The sequence below is a fragment of the Erpetoichthys calabaricus genome, chromosome 12 (assembly GCF_900747795.2).
Source record: "Erpetoichthys calabaricus chromosome 12, fErpCal1.3, whole genome shotgun sequence".
NCBI lineage: Eukaryota > Metazoa > Chordata > Cladistia > Polypteriformes > Polypteridae > Erpetoichthys > Erpetoichthys calabaricus.
This window is the reverse complement of record NC_041405.2, coordinates 82,790,095-82,804,224: the sequence shown is the minus strand read 5'-3', so window position 1 is coordinate 82,804,224 and position 14,130 is coordinate 82,790,095. Positions and strand designations below refer to the sequence as shown.

The 14,130-nt window shown below is 40.3% G+C and overlaps 1 protein-coding gene across 3 annotated transcripts in view; it reads left to right on the top strand.

The window, feature by feature from the left end:
* mbnl3 (muscleblind-like splicing regulator 3) overlaps positions 1–14,130 on the top strand; it is a 253,728-nt gene that overhangs the window by 161,134 nt on the left and 78,464 nt on the right. The window lies entirely within an intron of this gene.

The window sequence follows — 14,130 nt, the reverse complement described above, 5'->3', positions numbered from 1 at the left end:
GGTAGACTTGGGTGTAAATCCAAACTGCTCCAGTCACTGAAAGGTGAGCAAATGATCACAGATTCTATTGAGGATGACCGTAGCAAGGACTTTACCTGGCACCGAATGCAGTATTATCCTCCTGTAATCTAGGTGATCACCCTTCCCTTTCAAGACAGAGACGACAAGTCCTGTTTTCCAGTTAGTTAGGATGATGCCTGTCTCCCAAATCGAAGCAAAGATTGCTTGCAATGCCAGGAAGATAGCCTTACCACCAGCATGGAGAGGTTCACCCTGGACACCACAGATCTTTGCATCCTTCTCTATCCAGCAGCTGGTTCACCACCTGTGCAATCTCAATGAGATTGGGTGGTTCACAGCTAATTCAAGGATTAGACTCAAGAACCGTAGGCCCAGAGATAGCCAATGTTCTACCCAGAGGATCAGCTTTAACACTAGAATTACCAGAGCCTACGAAAAAACTCGTAGATCCGGCCCACCTTAAATTGCTTCTTAAAACCATTCTCACCTCAACGCCAGCGTCTTTTGTCATCTAAATGTACTGATAAAGACAAGTTGCAAACAGCCGGCTATTCCATCCCCCCACCGACTTAGAACATAAACGAACTTTTTCCAGCTCATGTCTCGATTGATTATCTGGGAGTGAAGTGGAGTTTTAGTATGGAAATAATAAATCGTTATTTGGAACACACGCATTTCATGTGTGTTGCGTTTCTACAGTAATCTGTGTAAACACGTTGTTAAAACAGAAACTTTTTTTATATTCTAGTAACAAAATGTAGGCATAAACTATATAATGTATGAAGCCTGAAGTCCAAATATCAAAGAAACACTTTCACAAAAGGTACAAAAAAAAAAGCCGCCACCAAAAAAAGCCGCCCTAGTGTGCGACATTGACACTTATTTACTATAACTGCTGTTGTGGCGCAACAGTATCAGTTGCTGACTGGCAATCCGAAGGTCACGAGTTTGATCCTGCATGACTCCCTTTTGTGAAGTGTTCTTATTTTTACTGTTTTAGAATAAAAAGATACATTTGATTTCAGTCTGTAACAGCCGGTGTAATTTGTGATATTTGTAAAGGTTAGCTTTATTTATTTATTTTTTTAAATTCACTTTTCATTCTCTGTCGCGTTCAGGATCCTTCCCTAGCCCACCTGACACTGCTGTTATCACATAAAGACGCGCTATAGCTCTGCAGTTTATCACGATACATATGACCACGTGTTTTTTTTCCCACAATCTTGCCAGTCCCCACATGTTGCTGTATGATGTTTCTTTTGTACTCCAGGACATGCAGAGGAAAGCATAGTAAAGAGCAGTCACTTCAGCGCTATATGCAGTCATCAGACACTCCCCATCTGACACTGCTGTTTTCACATAAAGACGCGCTAAAGCTCTGCAGTGTACTTGTGACAGCATTGTCGTACCAATGCTTGTGAACTGAAGTGTCTGCATGCACTTTTCGTGGCATTACACGCATATTTTTTGAGCATGCCCATGTAGCTCAAACACAGGAACATATGTTGATGTAAAAGTATAACAAAACAAGTGCACATTTATTCAAGACTATAACCGAAGAAAAAAGAAAGAAAGTTACAGTAGGCGGTTGATATGACAGCTTGCGTGGTGCAATGCTAAGAACTGCTGATTTTCATTTCGTGCTATATAACTGTTAACATTTGAATCTGATGATTGCATAAAGCGCTGTCTTATTCAGTGTGCGCAAGAACATGCAGGTGGCCAGTTGCTGCGTGCTACAACGCACATTTTAAAAAAAGAAAGAGACAAATATATGTGACGTTTTGAAGAAATCATTTTATGCCGCGAATAGTACCAATCAGAAAACATTGTCAAAGTAATGCAATATTATTTGAAAACGAACAGCGTCAGGTTGGGTGTGAAGTTATACTGGCGCTGTTTGAGTCAGATCAGAAGCTGAATAAGCTGAACAAGCTCCTGTTCTGACTCTAAGTAAAAAGCATGAATTAATCAACAGAAATGACCGCGATCGACATTTTAAACTTAACGATTTACAGTGCATACCAATTTATAAATTTTATGTCCGTTTGAGGAAAAAAAAAAAACACTTTCTCCAAAGCTGGGAATCAAACTCACGTCTCTGTAGCATGGCAGGGTTGCTGTGGCCCAAGTCAGCAAATCTTAGCGTTAAGCCATGGAAAGAGCTGTAGTATCTGTGAACCTTTTGTGAAAGTGTTTATTTGATGTTTGGACTTCAGGCTTCACACATTCTATAGTTTATGCCTACATTTTGTAACATTTATTACTAAAATATGAAAACGTTTCTGTTTTAGCAATGTGTTTACACAGATTACTGTAGAAACGGAACACACATGAAATGCATGTGTTCCAAATAGCGATCTATTATTTCCATTCTAAAACTCCAGCAGTTCAGTCACTCCCAGATAATCAAACAAGGCATGAGCTGGGAGAACTTAGTGAACGTTCTGCGACAGTGGGGGATGGAATAGCCGGCTACTTGCTGCTCGTCTTAATCAGCACATTTAGAAGACAAAAGAGAGGTGAGAACGGTTTTAAGGTGGGCCGGATTTATGAGTTTTTTCGTAGACTCTGGTAATTCTAGTGTTAAACAGCTGTTCAAAGTAGCCAGCCTAGCGGGTCGCAACTGCAGCATCATCCATAAGCACCATTCCATCACCCACCCTGAATGCAACTTTCCAAGGAACAGATTCGGATGTGTATAATGCTTCAATTCCTCATTAAGCAGTATGTGGGTCACTTGCTCAGAGATTACTGGCCAGGTCCAGCCTCATTCTTCTAGTAAGTGGTAGCCTACCAGACCTAAGCTGGATCAGAGTAGCAACAACGTGTGTGGTCAGAATTCATAAACTGGGCACGTCAGTTGACCCTGTAGTTCTGTAGAAGCCTCCAGTGTCTGCCCACAAGGATGTGATCAGTCTCCTTCACCACACCACCAGTATTGGAGTACCAAGTCCAACAATGCGGCTCATGGTGCTGGAACCAGGATCCAGTGATCCGCAGCCTCTGGCCTTTTGCAAAGCCAAGGAACATGGAACCACTTTAACCACGGTCACCAGACCCAAAATATATACCATTTGCCTTTGGCAACTCTTTGACATTCCAGCTTACCATAGAAACACACAGAGAATGTCTTAAAATCCTGCATTGATAACTCTTCAGAAAATGTACATAAAAACAAAATTTTCAATTACATATTTTGTGTTTTATCAGTTAACTGTCTGTATATAATCAAGTCCTGGAAAGCCTAACACCTGGTCAAGATAATGATTAATAATACTCAGTTATTAGCAGCATTATAATAACTTTGACATCTGAGTTGGTTGTTATTTTAGTTACATTACTCTTTATATATTAAATAGTAAATGTTTAACAACAATAAACTATATAATATAAATACATAAAAAATTTAAAATAGTTTTAGTTACCACAACAAAAAGCATAAAATTTATAATATGTAGCATTTTTGTCAGTCAACAGTATTCACTACACATTTTCTTAGATTTAATATAAAAAATTTCTTTTGAAGGAAATATTCTGTTGAAGACTAGAGCTTAACAAACAGGGACGTAACCACAATACTGATCAGGTTTTCTTGTGTTGCTTACCTCTGTAGAAAAGTTAGTATCATTACAGAAACTGAAATTAAACCTAAAATAAAAAACAAAATGATTACCATAAGGAAAGTAAAAACTAAACTGCCAATAAACCCACTAACATAAAACTAAATCAAAATAAATAAATATTAACAAAGTCAGTGTCAGTTTGAAACAAAAGCCTTAGAACCTAACTAAATATGTCTACTTTAGAGCAAACAACATTCCTGAGTATGGATTTGTGTCTTCAGTTTACACACGTCAGAAAAACATCTGTATCTTTTTTTGCAAAACTTAGATTTATATTTGAGAGGCTATAACATTTTTAAAGAGTATTAGCTGTCCTGTACTGTCCTCCCTTAACACAACTTTTACTGCTCAAACCTGAAGAAATCCAAGAAAACGAGCTGTTTAGAGCACAGTGACTGCACGCAGTTAGGAATAGTTAATGTTGAGATTAGCTGTGACAGCAGCCAGATAGTCTAGTAATGAAAGCGCTTTGTCTTTTCGCATGATGGGTGCAAACAAGAAGTTACAGCCTTTGAGCATTTCATATTTTGATCAACACTCAGACAAAATCATTTGCAGTGTTGCAGTAGTTAAAATGGAAGAGTCCCACAGATTTGAAGACTCACTTTAACTCATACCACAAAGAAATTTTTAGACACATATAGATGAAAGAACGCCAAAACAGTCACCTCAGCACAAGTGCCAGGTGAAGAATTTAAGGATTTAACAAACACTGACATCTCGTCTGGAAAAAAAAATAGAAAATACAGTATGATTACATTACTCTTATGCATATAAAAGAAGGAAAGAAGCTCAGTAAATTTGTCAATTTTGGCATGTCAATGCAAGTCTGGGAAATGCTTTATTTTAAGAAGTATAGTGAAATACAGCCTTAGTCTGGAATTGTAATTGAGAGTGAAATAAAAATTAAATAGGTGATAATATTATACTGAATGCTAAAATAACCGATTTTTACTAAAAAAGACTTGGTCGGTGATCAGTAAATTGGCAGATCACAAAAAATGATTATTTTAGCACTGCTTTTATAAGATTTATGGTAATTTAGTTGCAGCGCTCCTTAATGAAGGGTATTATGATAGTTCAGCCAGTGTGTTCTTTTTTATCCTGCAGCATAAAAAGCATCAAGTCAAGACTCATTTTAGCAGACAGCAATAGACAATTGGAATATTAGCCTTTACGTTAGAAAAAATTGAGTAATAAACTGAGAAAGTATCAAGAGAAGTCATAGTGAAGTCATCCCGTACATTTAGAGAAATGGCAAGAAAAGCTTCTTTAATGATTTCAGACCTTTTTAGTTTGTTCTTTAATTAAAACAGACACCACTTTAGTTTGGACAGTGAGCTTGTTTTAAATGCAGTAGCTTACATTTTTAATTGTTAAAAGAAACTATAAAGATGATTTTTGAAATTGCTACATAGTAATCAAGACGCTTGTTAACTTCATGGCAAAATGTGTCTTTTACTTGTAACCCTGTTAAGCATGTTAGTCTTCTGTCTTCTTGATAAACAACTTAATAACGTGATACATTTGCAGCTTTTTTTAATGATTTGTACTGTGTTTATGATTTGTTGCTGTGTGTCATACAGCATAAGTTTTGGTAGGAATCAAATACTACATAATTAAAATGGTAATCCATATTTATAATTACATCTCAAGAATTATGAAAGTGTAGCTGATAAACTGAACAAAAAATCACCTGCATAAATTTAGTAAATATACTTTAACAGTAAAAAAGTTGTAGCGCAATGAATAATTAAAAATGATTAAACCCTATATGTGCAGATTTATTTACATTTAAGCATGGTTTATATGGGAGGTATTTTCTGCAAAAAAGGAAATGAAAATGAAAATCATAAAATGAATATGCAGTCTTACTTTTGCAATAGGGGCGGCATGGTGGCGCAGTGGTAGTGCTGCTTCCTCACAGTAAGGAGACCTGGGTTCTCTTCCTGGGTCCTCCCTGCGTGGAGTTTGCATGTTCTCCCCGTGTCTGCATGGGTTTCCTCCCACAGTCCAAAGACATGCAGGTTAGGTGCATTGGTGATCCTAAATTGTGCTTGGTGTGTGTGCCCTGCCCGGGATTCGTTCGTGCCCTGTGTTGGCTGGGATTGGCTCCAGCAGATCCCCATGACCCTGTGTATGGATATAGTGGGTTGGACAATGACTGACTGACTTTTGTAATATCATTTTCAAAGTCTACACATAGGAATGCTGCAAAAATTAAAAATAAAATGAAAAAATACCATTTGCAATTTAATTTTCAAAGTCTACAGGCAAGAATGCTGCAAAAATTTAAAATAGAATGAAAGAACAGCATTTTCAATTTCATTCTCTGCCTAAAAAGCAACAAAGCTGCAAAAATAAAAAGTAAAATGCAAATAAGCACTGGCGCCACCTGCTGCTTAGTACATTTTCCTTTTCCACTGTGTATTTTCATTTTCAAGTTCTCAACATGCATATTAGCACTGGTCAATGGGCAGGACCTTGTACCTTGATTTCTCACAATTCTTTGTGTTCTTTTTACCTTCGTAGCTGTGACCACTTTGATCAATAGAATACTTCTCACTTCAGCTGTGTTTAAGTGATGCAATTTTGATCTTTTCACCTCCATACTGCAAGCTTCACAGCGAAACTGTCTCACAAAATTAGAAGACCACTCATAATTGTAGTTCTGAGTAATTAATATGCTATTTAATTACAATGTTTAACATGACAAAAATTAGCCTCAATTACATTGTAATTAATATTTATGTACACTGAATTGGAAATGGGATGCTTTGTATTTTGTTTTTTTGTAGTATTATATAATAAATATACCCCTGTACATTTTTCACCACCTCTTCTTGCGTTCCATTCCCTTTTAGTTGATCGACTACTCGATCGGACTCTTTATCTCTCTTTGTATGGGCAGGTCTGAAATCCTAACCCCGTCTGTGTATGTGCACACCCCTCTGAGCTCTGCACCACGCCCCTTGAGGAGCGTGACAGCTTGTTCACACTTGAGAATTGTACTCGTAATTTTCAGAAGTGCAAGCGTAATTTATACATAAATTTGGTGTAAATAATTACAAATTACTTTTGAGATTAATCTTACTCCATATAAGAGATTTAATGGTTTTGTGGTTTCTAGAGTCGTGGTGTACCTTGGGGTTTCTTGGGTTACCAAAATGTGCCTCCACAGAAAAAAGGTTGGAAAACACTACTCCCCATAGCTGCTATCTCACTTAAAAACTGATAACGTGCATTACTTGGATTGTTAATGCATTCTTTGCATAAATTAGCTGGAATAATCGGTAGGGATAATCATTACACTTCTATTTTGTAGAATTTTGTTATTATATTAGGGCAGTCAACACTATAAGCTACCTGGCAGACCGGCAAGTTAAATACAGAGGCGCAAAAGACTTATTTTGGTTTTGTTGTCACTCAAAGATAACTAACTTAGCACTTACATGATCTTACATTTATTCGATGTCCTTACAGGAAAATGAAATGAAAAAAAAAAATCTGTATCTTCACAACTTTTCTCAGGTATTGCTCCATTCCCTATCCCCTTTTCCTCTCACTTCCCTGCACCATTGACAGTTTATATAAATCAAGAAAATGAACACCAGTGCTATGTATTAACATGTGGCTGCGTAGGTGTTAATGAAATTAACAACAGCTGCACTAGAGGGGCAACAATGAGACGACCCCCAAAACAGGAATGGTTTAACAGGTGGAGGCCAGTAACATTTTTCCCTCCTCATGTTTTCTGACTGTTTTTTCACTAGTTTTGCATTTGGCTACAGTCAGTGTCACTACTGGTAACATGAGGCGATACCTGGACCCAACAGAGGATGCACAGGTAGTCCAACTTCTCTAGGATGGCACATCAATATGTACCATTACCCAAAGGTTTGTTGTGTCTCCCAGCACAGTCTCAAGGCCATGGAGGAGATTCCAGGAGACAGGCAGTTACTCTAGGAGAGCTGAACAGGGCCATAGAAGGTCCTTAATCCATCTGCAGGACCGGTATGTACTCCTTTGGGCAAGAGGGAACAGGATGAGTACTGCCAGAACCCTACAAAATGACCTCCAGCAGGCCACTGGTATGAATGTCTTTGACCAAGCAATCAGAAACAGACTTCATGAGGGTGGCCTGAGGGCCCGACGTCCTCTAATAGGCCTTGTGCTCACTGCCCGGCACTGTGGAGCTCAATTGGCATTTGCCATAGAATACCAAAATTGGCAGGTCCACCACTGGCGCCCTGTGCTTTTCACAAATGAGAGCCTGTTCACTCTGACCATATGTGACACATGCGAAAGGGTCTGGAGAAGCCGTGGAGAATGTTATTCTGCTTGTAACATCGTTTAGCATGACCGGTTTGGTGGTGGGTCAGTGATAGTCTGGGGAGGCATGTCCATGGAGGGATGCACAGACCTCTACAGGCTAGACAATGGCACCTTGACTGCCATTAGGTATCGGGATGAAATCCTTGGACCCATTGTCAGACCTTATTGTGGTGCAGCGGGTCCTGGGTTCCTCCTGATGCTCGACAGTGCCTGGCCTCATGTGGGGAGAGTATGCAAGCAGTTCCTAGAGGATGAAGGAATTGATACCATTGACTGGCCCTCACGCTCGCCTGACCTAAATCCAATGGAACACCTCTGGGATATTATGTTTCAGTCCATCTGACACCGCCAGGTTGCACCTCAGACTGTCCCCAGTGATACCCTGGTCCAGATGAGAGATCCCACAGGACACCATCCATTGTCTCATTAGGAGCATGCCCCAACATTGTCAGTCATGCATACAAGCACGTGGGGGCCATACAAACTACTGAGTACGGTTTTGAGTTGCTGCAATGAAATTGCGGCAAAATGGAATAGCCTGCCACATCATTTTTTCATTTTGATTTTCGGGGTGTCTTTGAATTCAGCCCTCCGTATGTTGATAATTTTCATTTCCATCAAACAATTTGGCATCCTTTCATTCCTAACACATTTCCCAGTCCATATCAGTATAGATATCCAGCAGGATTTTTTTTTCCCATTGAGATGTGATGCGTTTTCAAAGTGTTCCTTTAATTTTTTTGATCAGTTTATATATACATACTGTATATACACACACACGCACGCACACACACACTTTTTATTTGCTGTTAGATTAATGTTGAAAACTACTTTTCTGAATTAAACCTTATTTCAGATAGGTACATTATAGAATAAATTAAATAGTATAACAGCTTGTAATTATAAGAAGCATTTTATTTTCTTTTATGCCATATGTTTTATGGGTACACCAGTAACGATGCACTGCACGATAACGTGCAGTGAATACACTTGAGTTGAGCATTCATACTTTTCATATTCTTTCTCTGTACATTTAGCATTTGTTTGCTCAGCATTTGCTTGCTGCTTCCTGAGCAACTCTTCTTTTCTCCACCCTAGCGGCCCGCTTCTTCTCTTCTTTTCTTGGCATCTTTTCGTGTTAAAACTGATTAAGTCAGTGTTTGTGTAGTAATTACTTAGTAGGTTTTCCTTAATTTTTCACTTAAGCTGCCTCAAGAATGATTTAAGATATGAAGAGGTAGGGGAAGTGATGACAAAGGTGGAAGGGAATGAGAACGGCGCCCATATACATGCGCCGCATGGCCACCTTGCTGGCCGCTGCCGAGAGTTGATTCTACAATAAAATATAATAAAAATAAAAAGAGGAATAGCCTTGGAGGTCAATCATCACTCCGAAAGTGCATAGTAGACGTCACGTAGTATATGTGTACCAAATTTCAGGTCGTAGTTCAAATGGTTTGCGAGCTACAGGTGATTTAATATCCTGGACAGACAAACAGACAGCCATGGTAGTGTATTACAGTATATAAGAAGTTATTTGTGTACATATTTAATTAGTTAAAGTATGTATTTTAAGGAAATGTGATTTATTTTAGCATTTTTATGGTCAATGAACAATACACCTACAGAGTTTCATTTTGTTAATAAAAAACAAACAGTTAAGGCTCGTCATCTGTAGAATATTATAAAAATACACTTTAATATAGAACATATGGCTTCTATGCATCTGGTTATTCTGGAGTTTAGTGTAAAAAGTGTTTTAAAGGGATAAAGGGAAAAAAATTAAAATATTGAAATCACCTGATCAAGTAACATGAAGTCAGTGATCAGTATCGGCCTTAAAAATCTGATATGAGCATCCCTAGGTAATATCAGAAATGCTTTCATATTTTTGTTTAATGTGTTCTGGAAATATTTATACTGCTATAATATTATTCACTTTGAATTCCTAGAATGAAAATCAGCCATCTGCAGTAGAAACCTAAAGTGAAGTCAGTATACCTATTTTGTGGCAGTTTGCATGCCAATATAATACAAAACAAACATTAAATCTTCTGAGATCTAAGCTGAATGCCTGAAAACATTAGAAAGAAAATTACATTATTTTTAAAACAATGACTGTTTATTTAGTGACAATGACCACTTTAGTTATTGATAGATGCCTGGCAGTAAGATAGCATTTGTTGAATGAAAATGTATGAATTTATTTGGTTTATATCAACTTATATCAAGATTTTCTTCTTCTTTCGGCTGCTCCCGTTAGGGGTTGCCACAGCGGATCATCTTCTTCCATATCTTTCTGTCCTCTGCATCTTGCTCTGTTACACCCATCACCTGCATGTCCTCTCTTACCACATCCATAAACCTTCACTTAGGCCTTCCTCTTTTCCTCTTCCCTGGCAGCTCTATCCTTAGCATCCTTCTCCCAATATAATAATAATAATTCATTACATTTATATAGCGCTTTTCTCAGTACTCAAAGCGCTATCTAACCCAACTGTCCAACTTGAGCTGACCATCTAATGTACTCATTTCTAATCCTATCCATTCTCGTCACACCCAGTGCAAATCTTAGCATCTTTAACTCTACTACCTACGGCTCTGTCTCCTGCTTTCTGGTCAGTGCCACCGTCTCCAACCCATATAACATAGCTGGTCTCAACTACCGTCTTGTACACCTTCCCTTTCACTTTTGCTGATACCCATCTGTCATAAATTACTCCTGACACTCTTCTCCACCCATTCCACCCTGCCTGCACTCTCTTTTTCACCTCTCTTCCACAATCCCCATTACTCTGTACTGTTGATCCCAAGTATTTAAACTCATCCACTTTCACCAACTCTACTCTCTGCATCCTCACCATTCCACTGACCTCCCTCTCATTAATACACATGTATTCTGTCTTGTTCCTACAGATCCTTCATTCCTCTCCTCTCTAGAGCATATCTCCACCTCTTCAGGGTCTTCTCAACCTGCGCCCTACTATTGCCACAGATCACAATGTCATCAGCAAACATCATAGTCCACAGGGACTCCTGTCTAATCTCGTCTGTGAACCTGTCCATCACCTTTGCAAATAAGAAAGAGCTCAGAGCCGATCCCTGATGTAATCCCACCTCCAACTTGAATGCATCTGTCACTCCTACCGCAGACCTCACCACTGTCACACTTCCCTTGTACATATCCTGTACAACTCTTACATACTTCACTGCCAAACCCGACTTCCTCATACAATACCACAGCTCCTCTCGAGGCACCCTGTCATATGCTTTCTCCAGGTCCACAAAGACGCAATGCAGCTCCTTCTGGCTTTCTCTAAACTTCTCCATCAACATCCTCAGAGCAAACATTGCATCTTTAGTGCTCTTTCTTGGCATGAAACCATACTGCTGCTCACTAATCATCACCTCACTTCTTAACCTAGCTTCCACTACTCTTTCCCATAACTTCATGGTGAGGCTCATCAATTTTATTCCCCTGTAGTTACTGCAGTCCTGCACATCCCCCTTATTCTTAAATATCGGCACCAGTACACTTCTTCTCCGCTCCTCAGGCATCCTCTCACTTTCCAAGATTCCATTAAACAATCTGGTTAAAAACTCCACTGCCATCTCTCCTAAACACCTCCATGCTTCCATAGGTATATCATCTGGACCAACGGCCTTTCCATTTTTCATCCTCTTCATAGCTGTCCTTACTTCCTCCTTGCTAATCCATTGCACTTCCTGATTCACTATCTCCACATCATCCAACCTCTTCTCTCTCTCATTCTCTTCATTCATCAGCCTCTGAAAGTACTCCTTCCATCTGCTCAAACACACTCTCCTCGCTTGTGAGTACATTTCCATCTTTATCCTTTATCACCCTAACCTGCTGCACATCTTTCCCAGCTCAGTCCCTCTGTCTAGCCAGTCGGTACAGGTCCTTTTCTCCCTCCTTAGTGTCCAACCTCTCATACAGCTCACATAGCCTTTTCTTTAGCCTTCGCCACCTTTCTCTTCACCTTGCGCCTTATCTCCTTGTACTCTTGTCTCCTTTCTGCATCTCTCTGACTATCCCACTTCTTCATTGCCATCCTCCTTCCTCTGTATACTCTCCTGTATTTCCTCATTCCACCACCAGGTTTCCTTTTCCTCCTTCCGCTTTCCAGATGTCATGTCAAGCACCCTTTTTGCTGTCACCCTTACTACATCCGCTGTAGTTTCCCAGCTGTCTGGTAACTCTTCACTGCCACCCAGTGCCTGTCTCACCTCCTCCCTAAACTCAACCTTGCAGTCTGTTTAACTACACTTTCCCCTGCCACCACTTTGCACTCTTCAATCTCCTTCAGATCAACTCTTCTGCATAGGATGTAATTAGGGAATCCATTCCTGGGCTGGATTCCTGGACATTTTCCATTCCCGGGAATGAAACTACTGTAATTCCAGGGAAAACGGCCAAGCTCACATATATAGCGTGTAAAAATCGATCAAAAAATAACAGAGTTATAGTTGAAAATAATGGGCGGCACGGTGGCGCAGTGATAGCGCTGCTGCCTCGCAGTTAGGAGACCCGGGTTTGCTTCCCGGGTCCTCCCTGCGTGGAGTTTGCATGTTCTCCCTGTGTCTGCGTGGGTTTCCTCCCACAGTCCAAAGACATGCAGGTTAGGTGGATTGGTGATTCTAAATTGGCCCTAGTGTGTGCTTGGTGTGTGGGTGTGTTTGTGTGTGTCCTGCGGTGGGTTGGCACCCTGCCCAGGATTGGTTCCCTGCCTTGTGCCCTGTGTTGGCTGGGATTGGCTCCAGCAGACCCCCGTGACCCTGTGTTCGGATTCAGCGGGTTGGAAAATGGATGGATGGATGGATAGTTGAAAATAATTAAGTGGCACAGTTTTTTGGCCCACGGTGTAGTGTGTTGCTGATTAATTCAGTCAACAACAGACAGCAGCAGTCAGTCTTCCGGCTGACTGAGCACAGTGGGCTGGGAGGAGTCTGCACTCTGCAGCTCACAAATACTGGGACGGGGCAGAGTTCATTGACGTCTGTGCTGTTGACAGCTTTGAACAAGTCAACAGCAACTTGAAATTGCAATGTGTCAGTCTCTTGCATCCGCATTATCTGTGCTAAGAAACTTGCCATCACAGAATGATGACAAGAAACGGGATGCATCAGTAAAAGCTGAAATGGTGGTGTTTCAGAGCAACGTCAAGCGTGGGCATTGTTTAGAACAAGTGTATCAGTATCTGATGACTGTGCCGTCTACTTCAGTGGAGGCAGAGCGTGCTTTCTCAGTAGCTGGCATACTCTTCACGAAGGTGCGCTCTCGCCTGGATGACCGCACGCTCAATACGTTGTGATTTCTACGCTCTTATTACCGCAATTAACTAGATACATGTACTTATATGACAGCATGAACTGCTTGTAGTTAAGGTTAGTCTTTTATTGGTGTCAACATATTGCAGTAGTTTTATTAAAAATAAGTGTCGCTCGTTCTAAAACCGTTCACATGTAAGATGCCTGTGCACTGTGTCATTCCCGGGAATGACATGTGGGATTCCCGAATTCCCGGGAATGGATAAACCCATCCGGGAATGGATTCCCTAGATGTAATCTACCTGTGTGCATCTTTCTCCACTCTTATATGTAACCGTATTTTCCTCCCTCTTCTTAAAATACGTCTTCACCACAGCCATGTCCATCTTTTTGGCAAAATCCACTATCCTCTGACCTTTTTCATTCCTCTCCTTGACACCATACCTACCCATCACCTCCTCGTCGCCATAGTTTCCTTCACCAACATGCCCATTGAAATCCGCTCCAAACACCACTTTCTGTCCCTTGGGTACACTCTTCATCACTTCATCCAACTCACTCCAAAAATCTTCTTTCTCACCCATTGCACACCCAACGTTCAGTGCATATGCACTAACAACCTTCATCATCACACCTCCAATTTCTAGCTTCATAATCATTACTCTGCCTGACACTCTTTTCACCACCAAAACACTCTTGACATACTGTTCCTTCAGAATAACTCCTACCCCATTTCTCCTCCCATCCACACCATGATAGAACAATTTGAATCCACCTCCAATCCACCTGGCCTTACTCCCCTTCCATTTAGTCTCTTGCATGCACAATATATCAACCTTCCTTCTCGCCATCATAT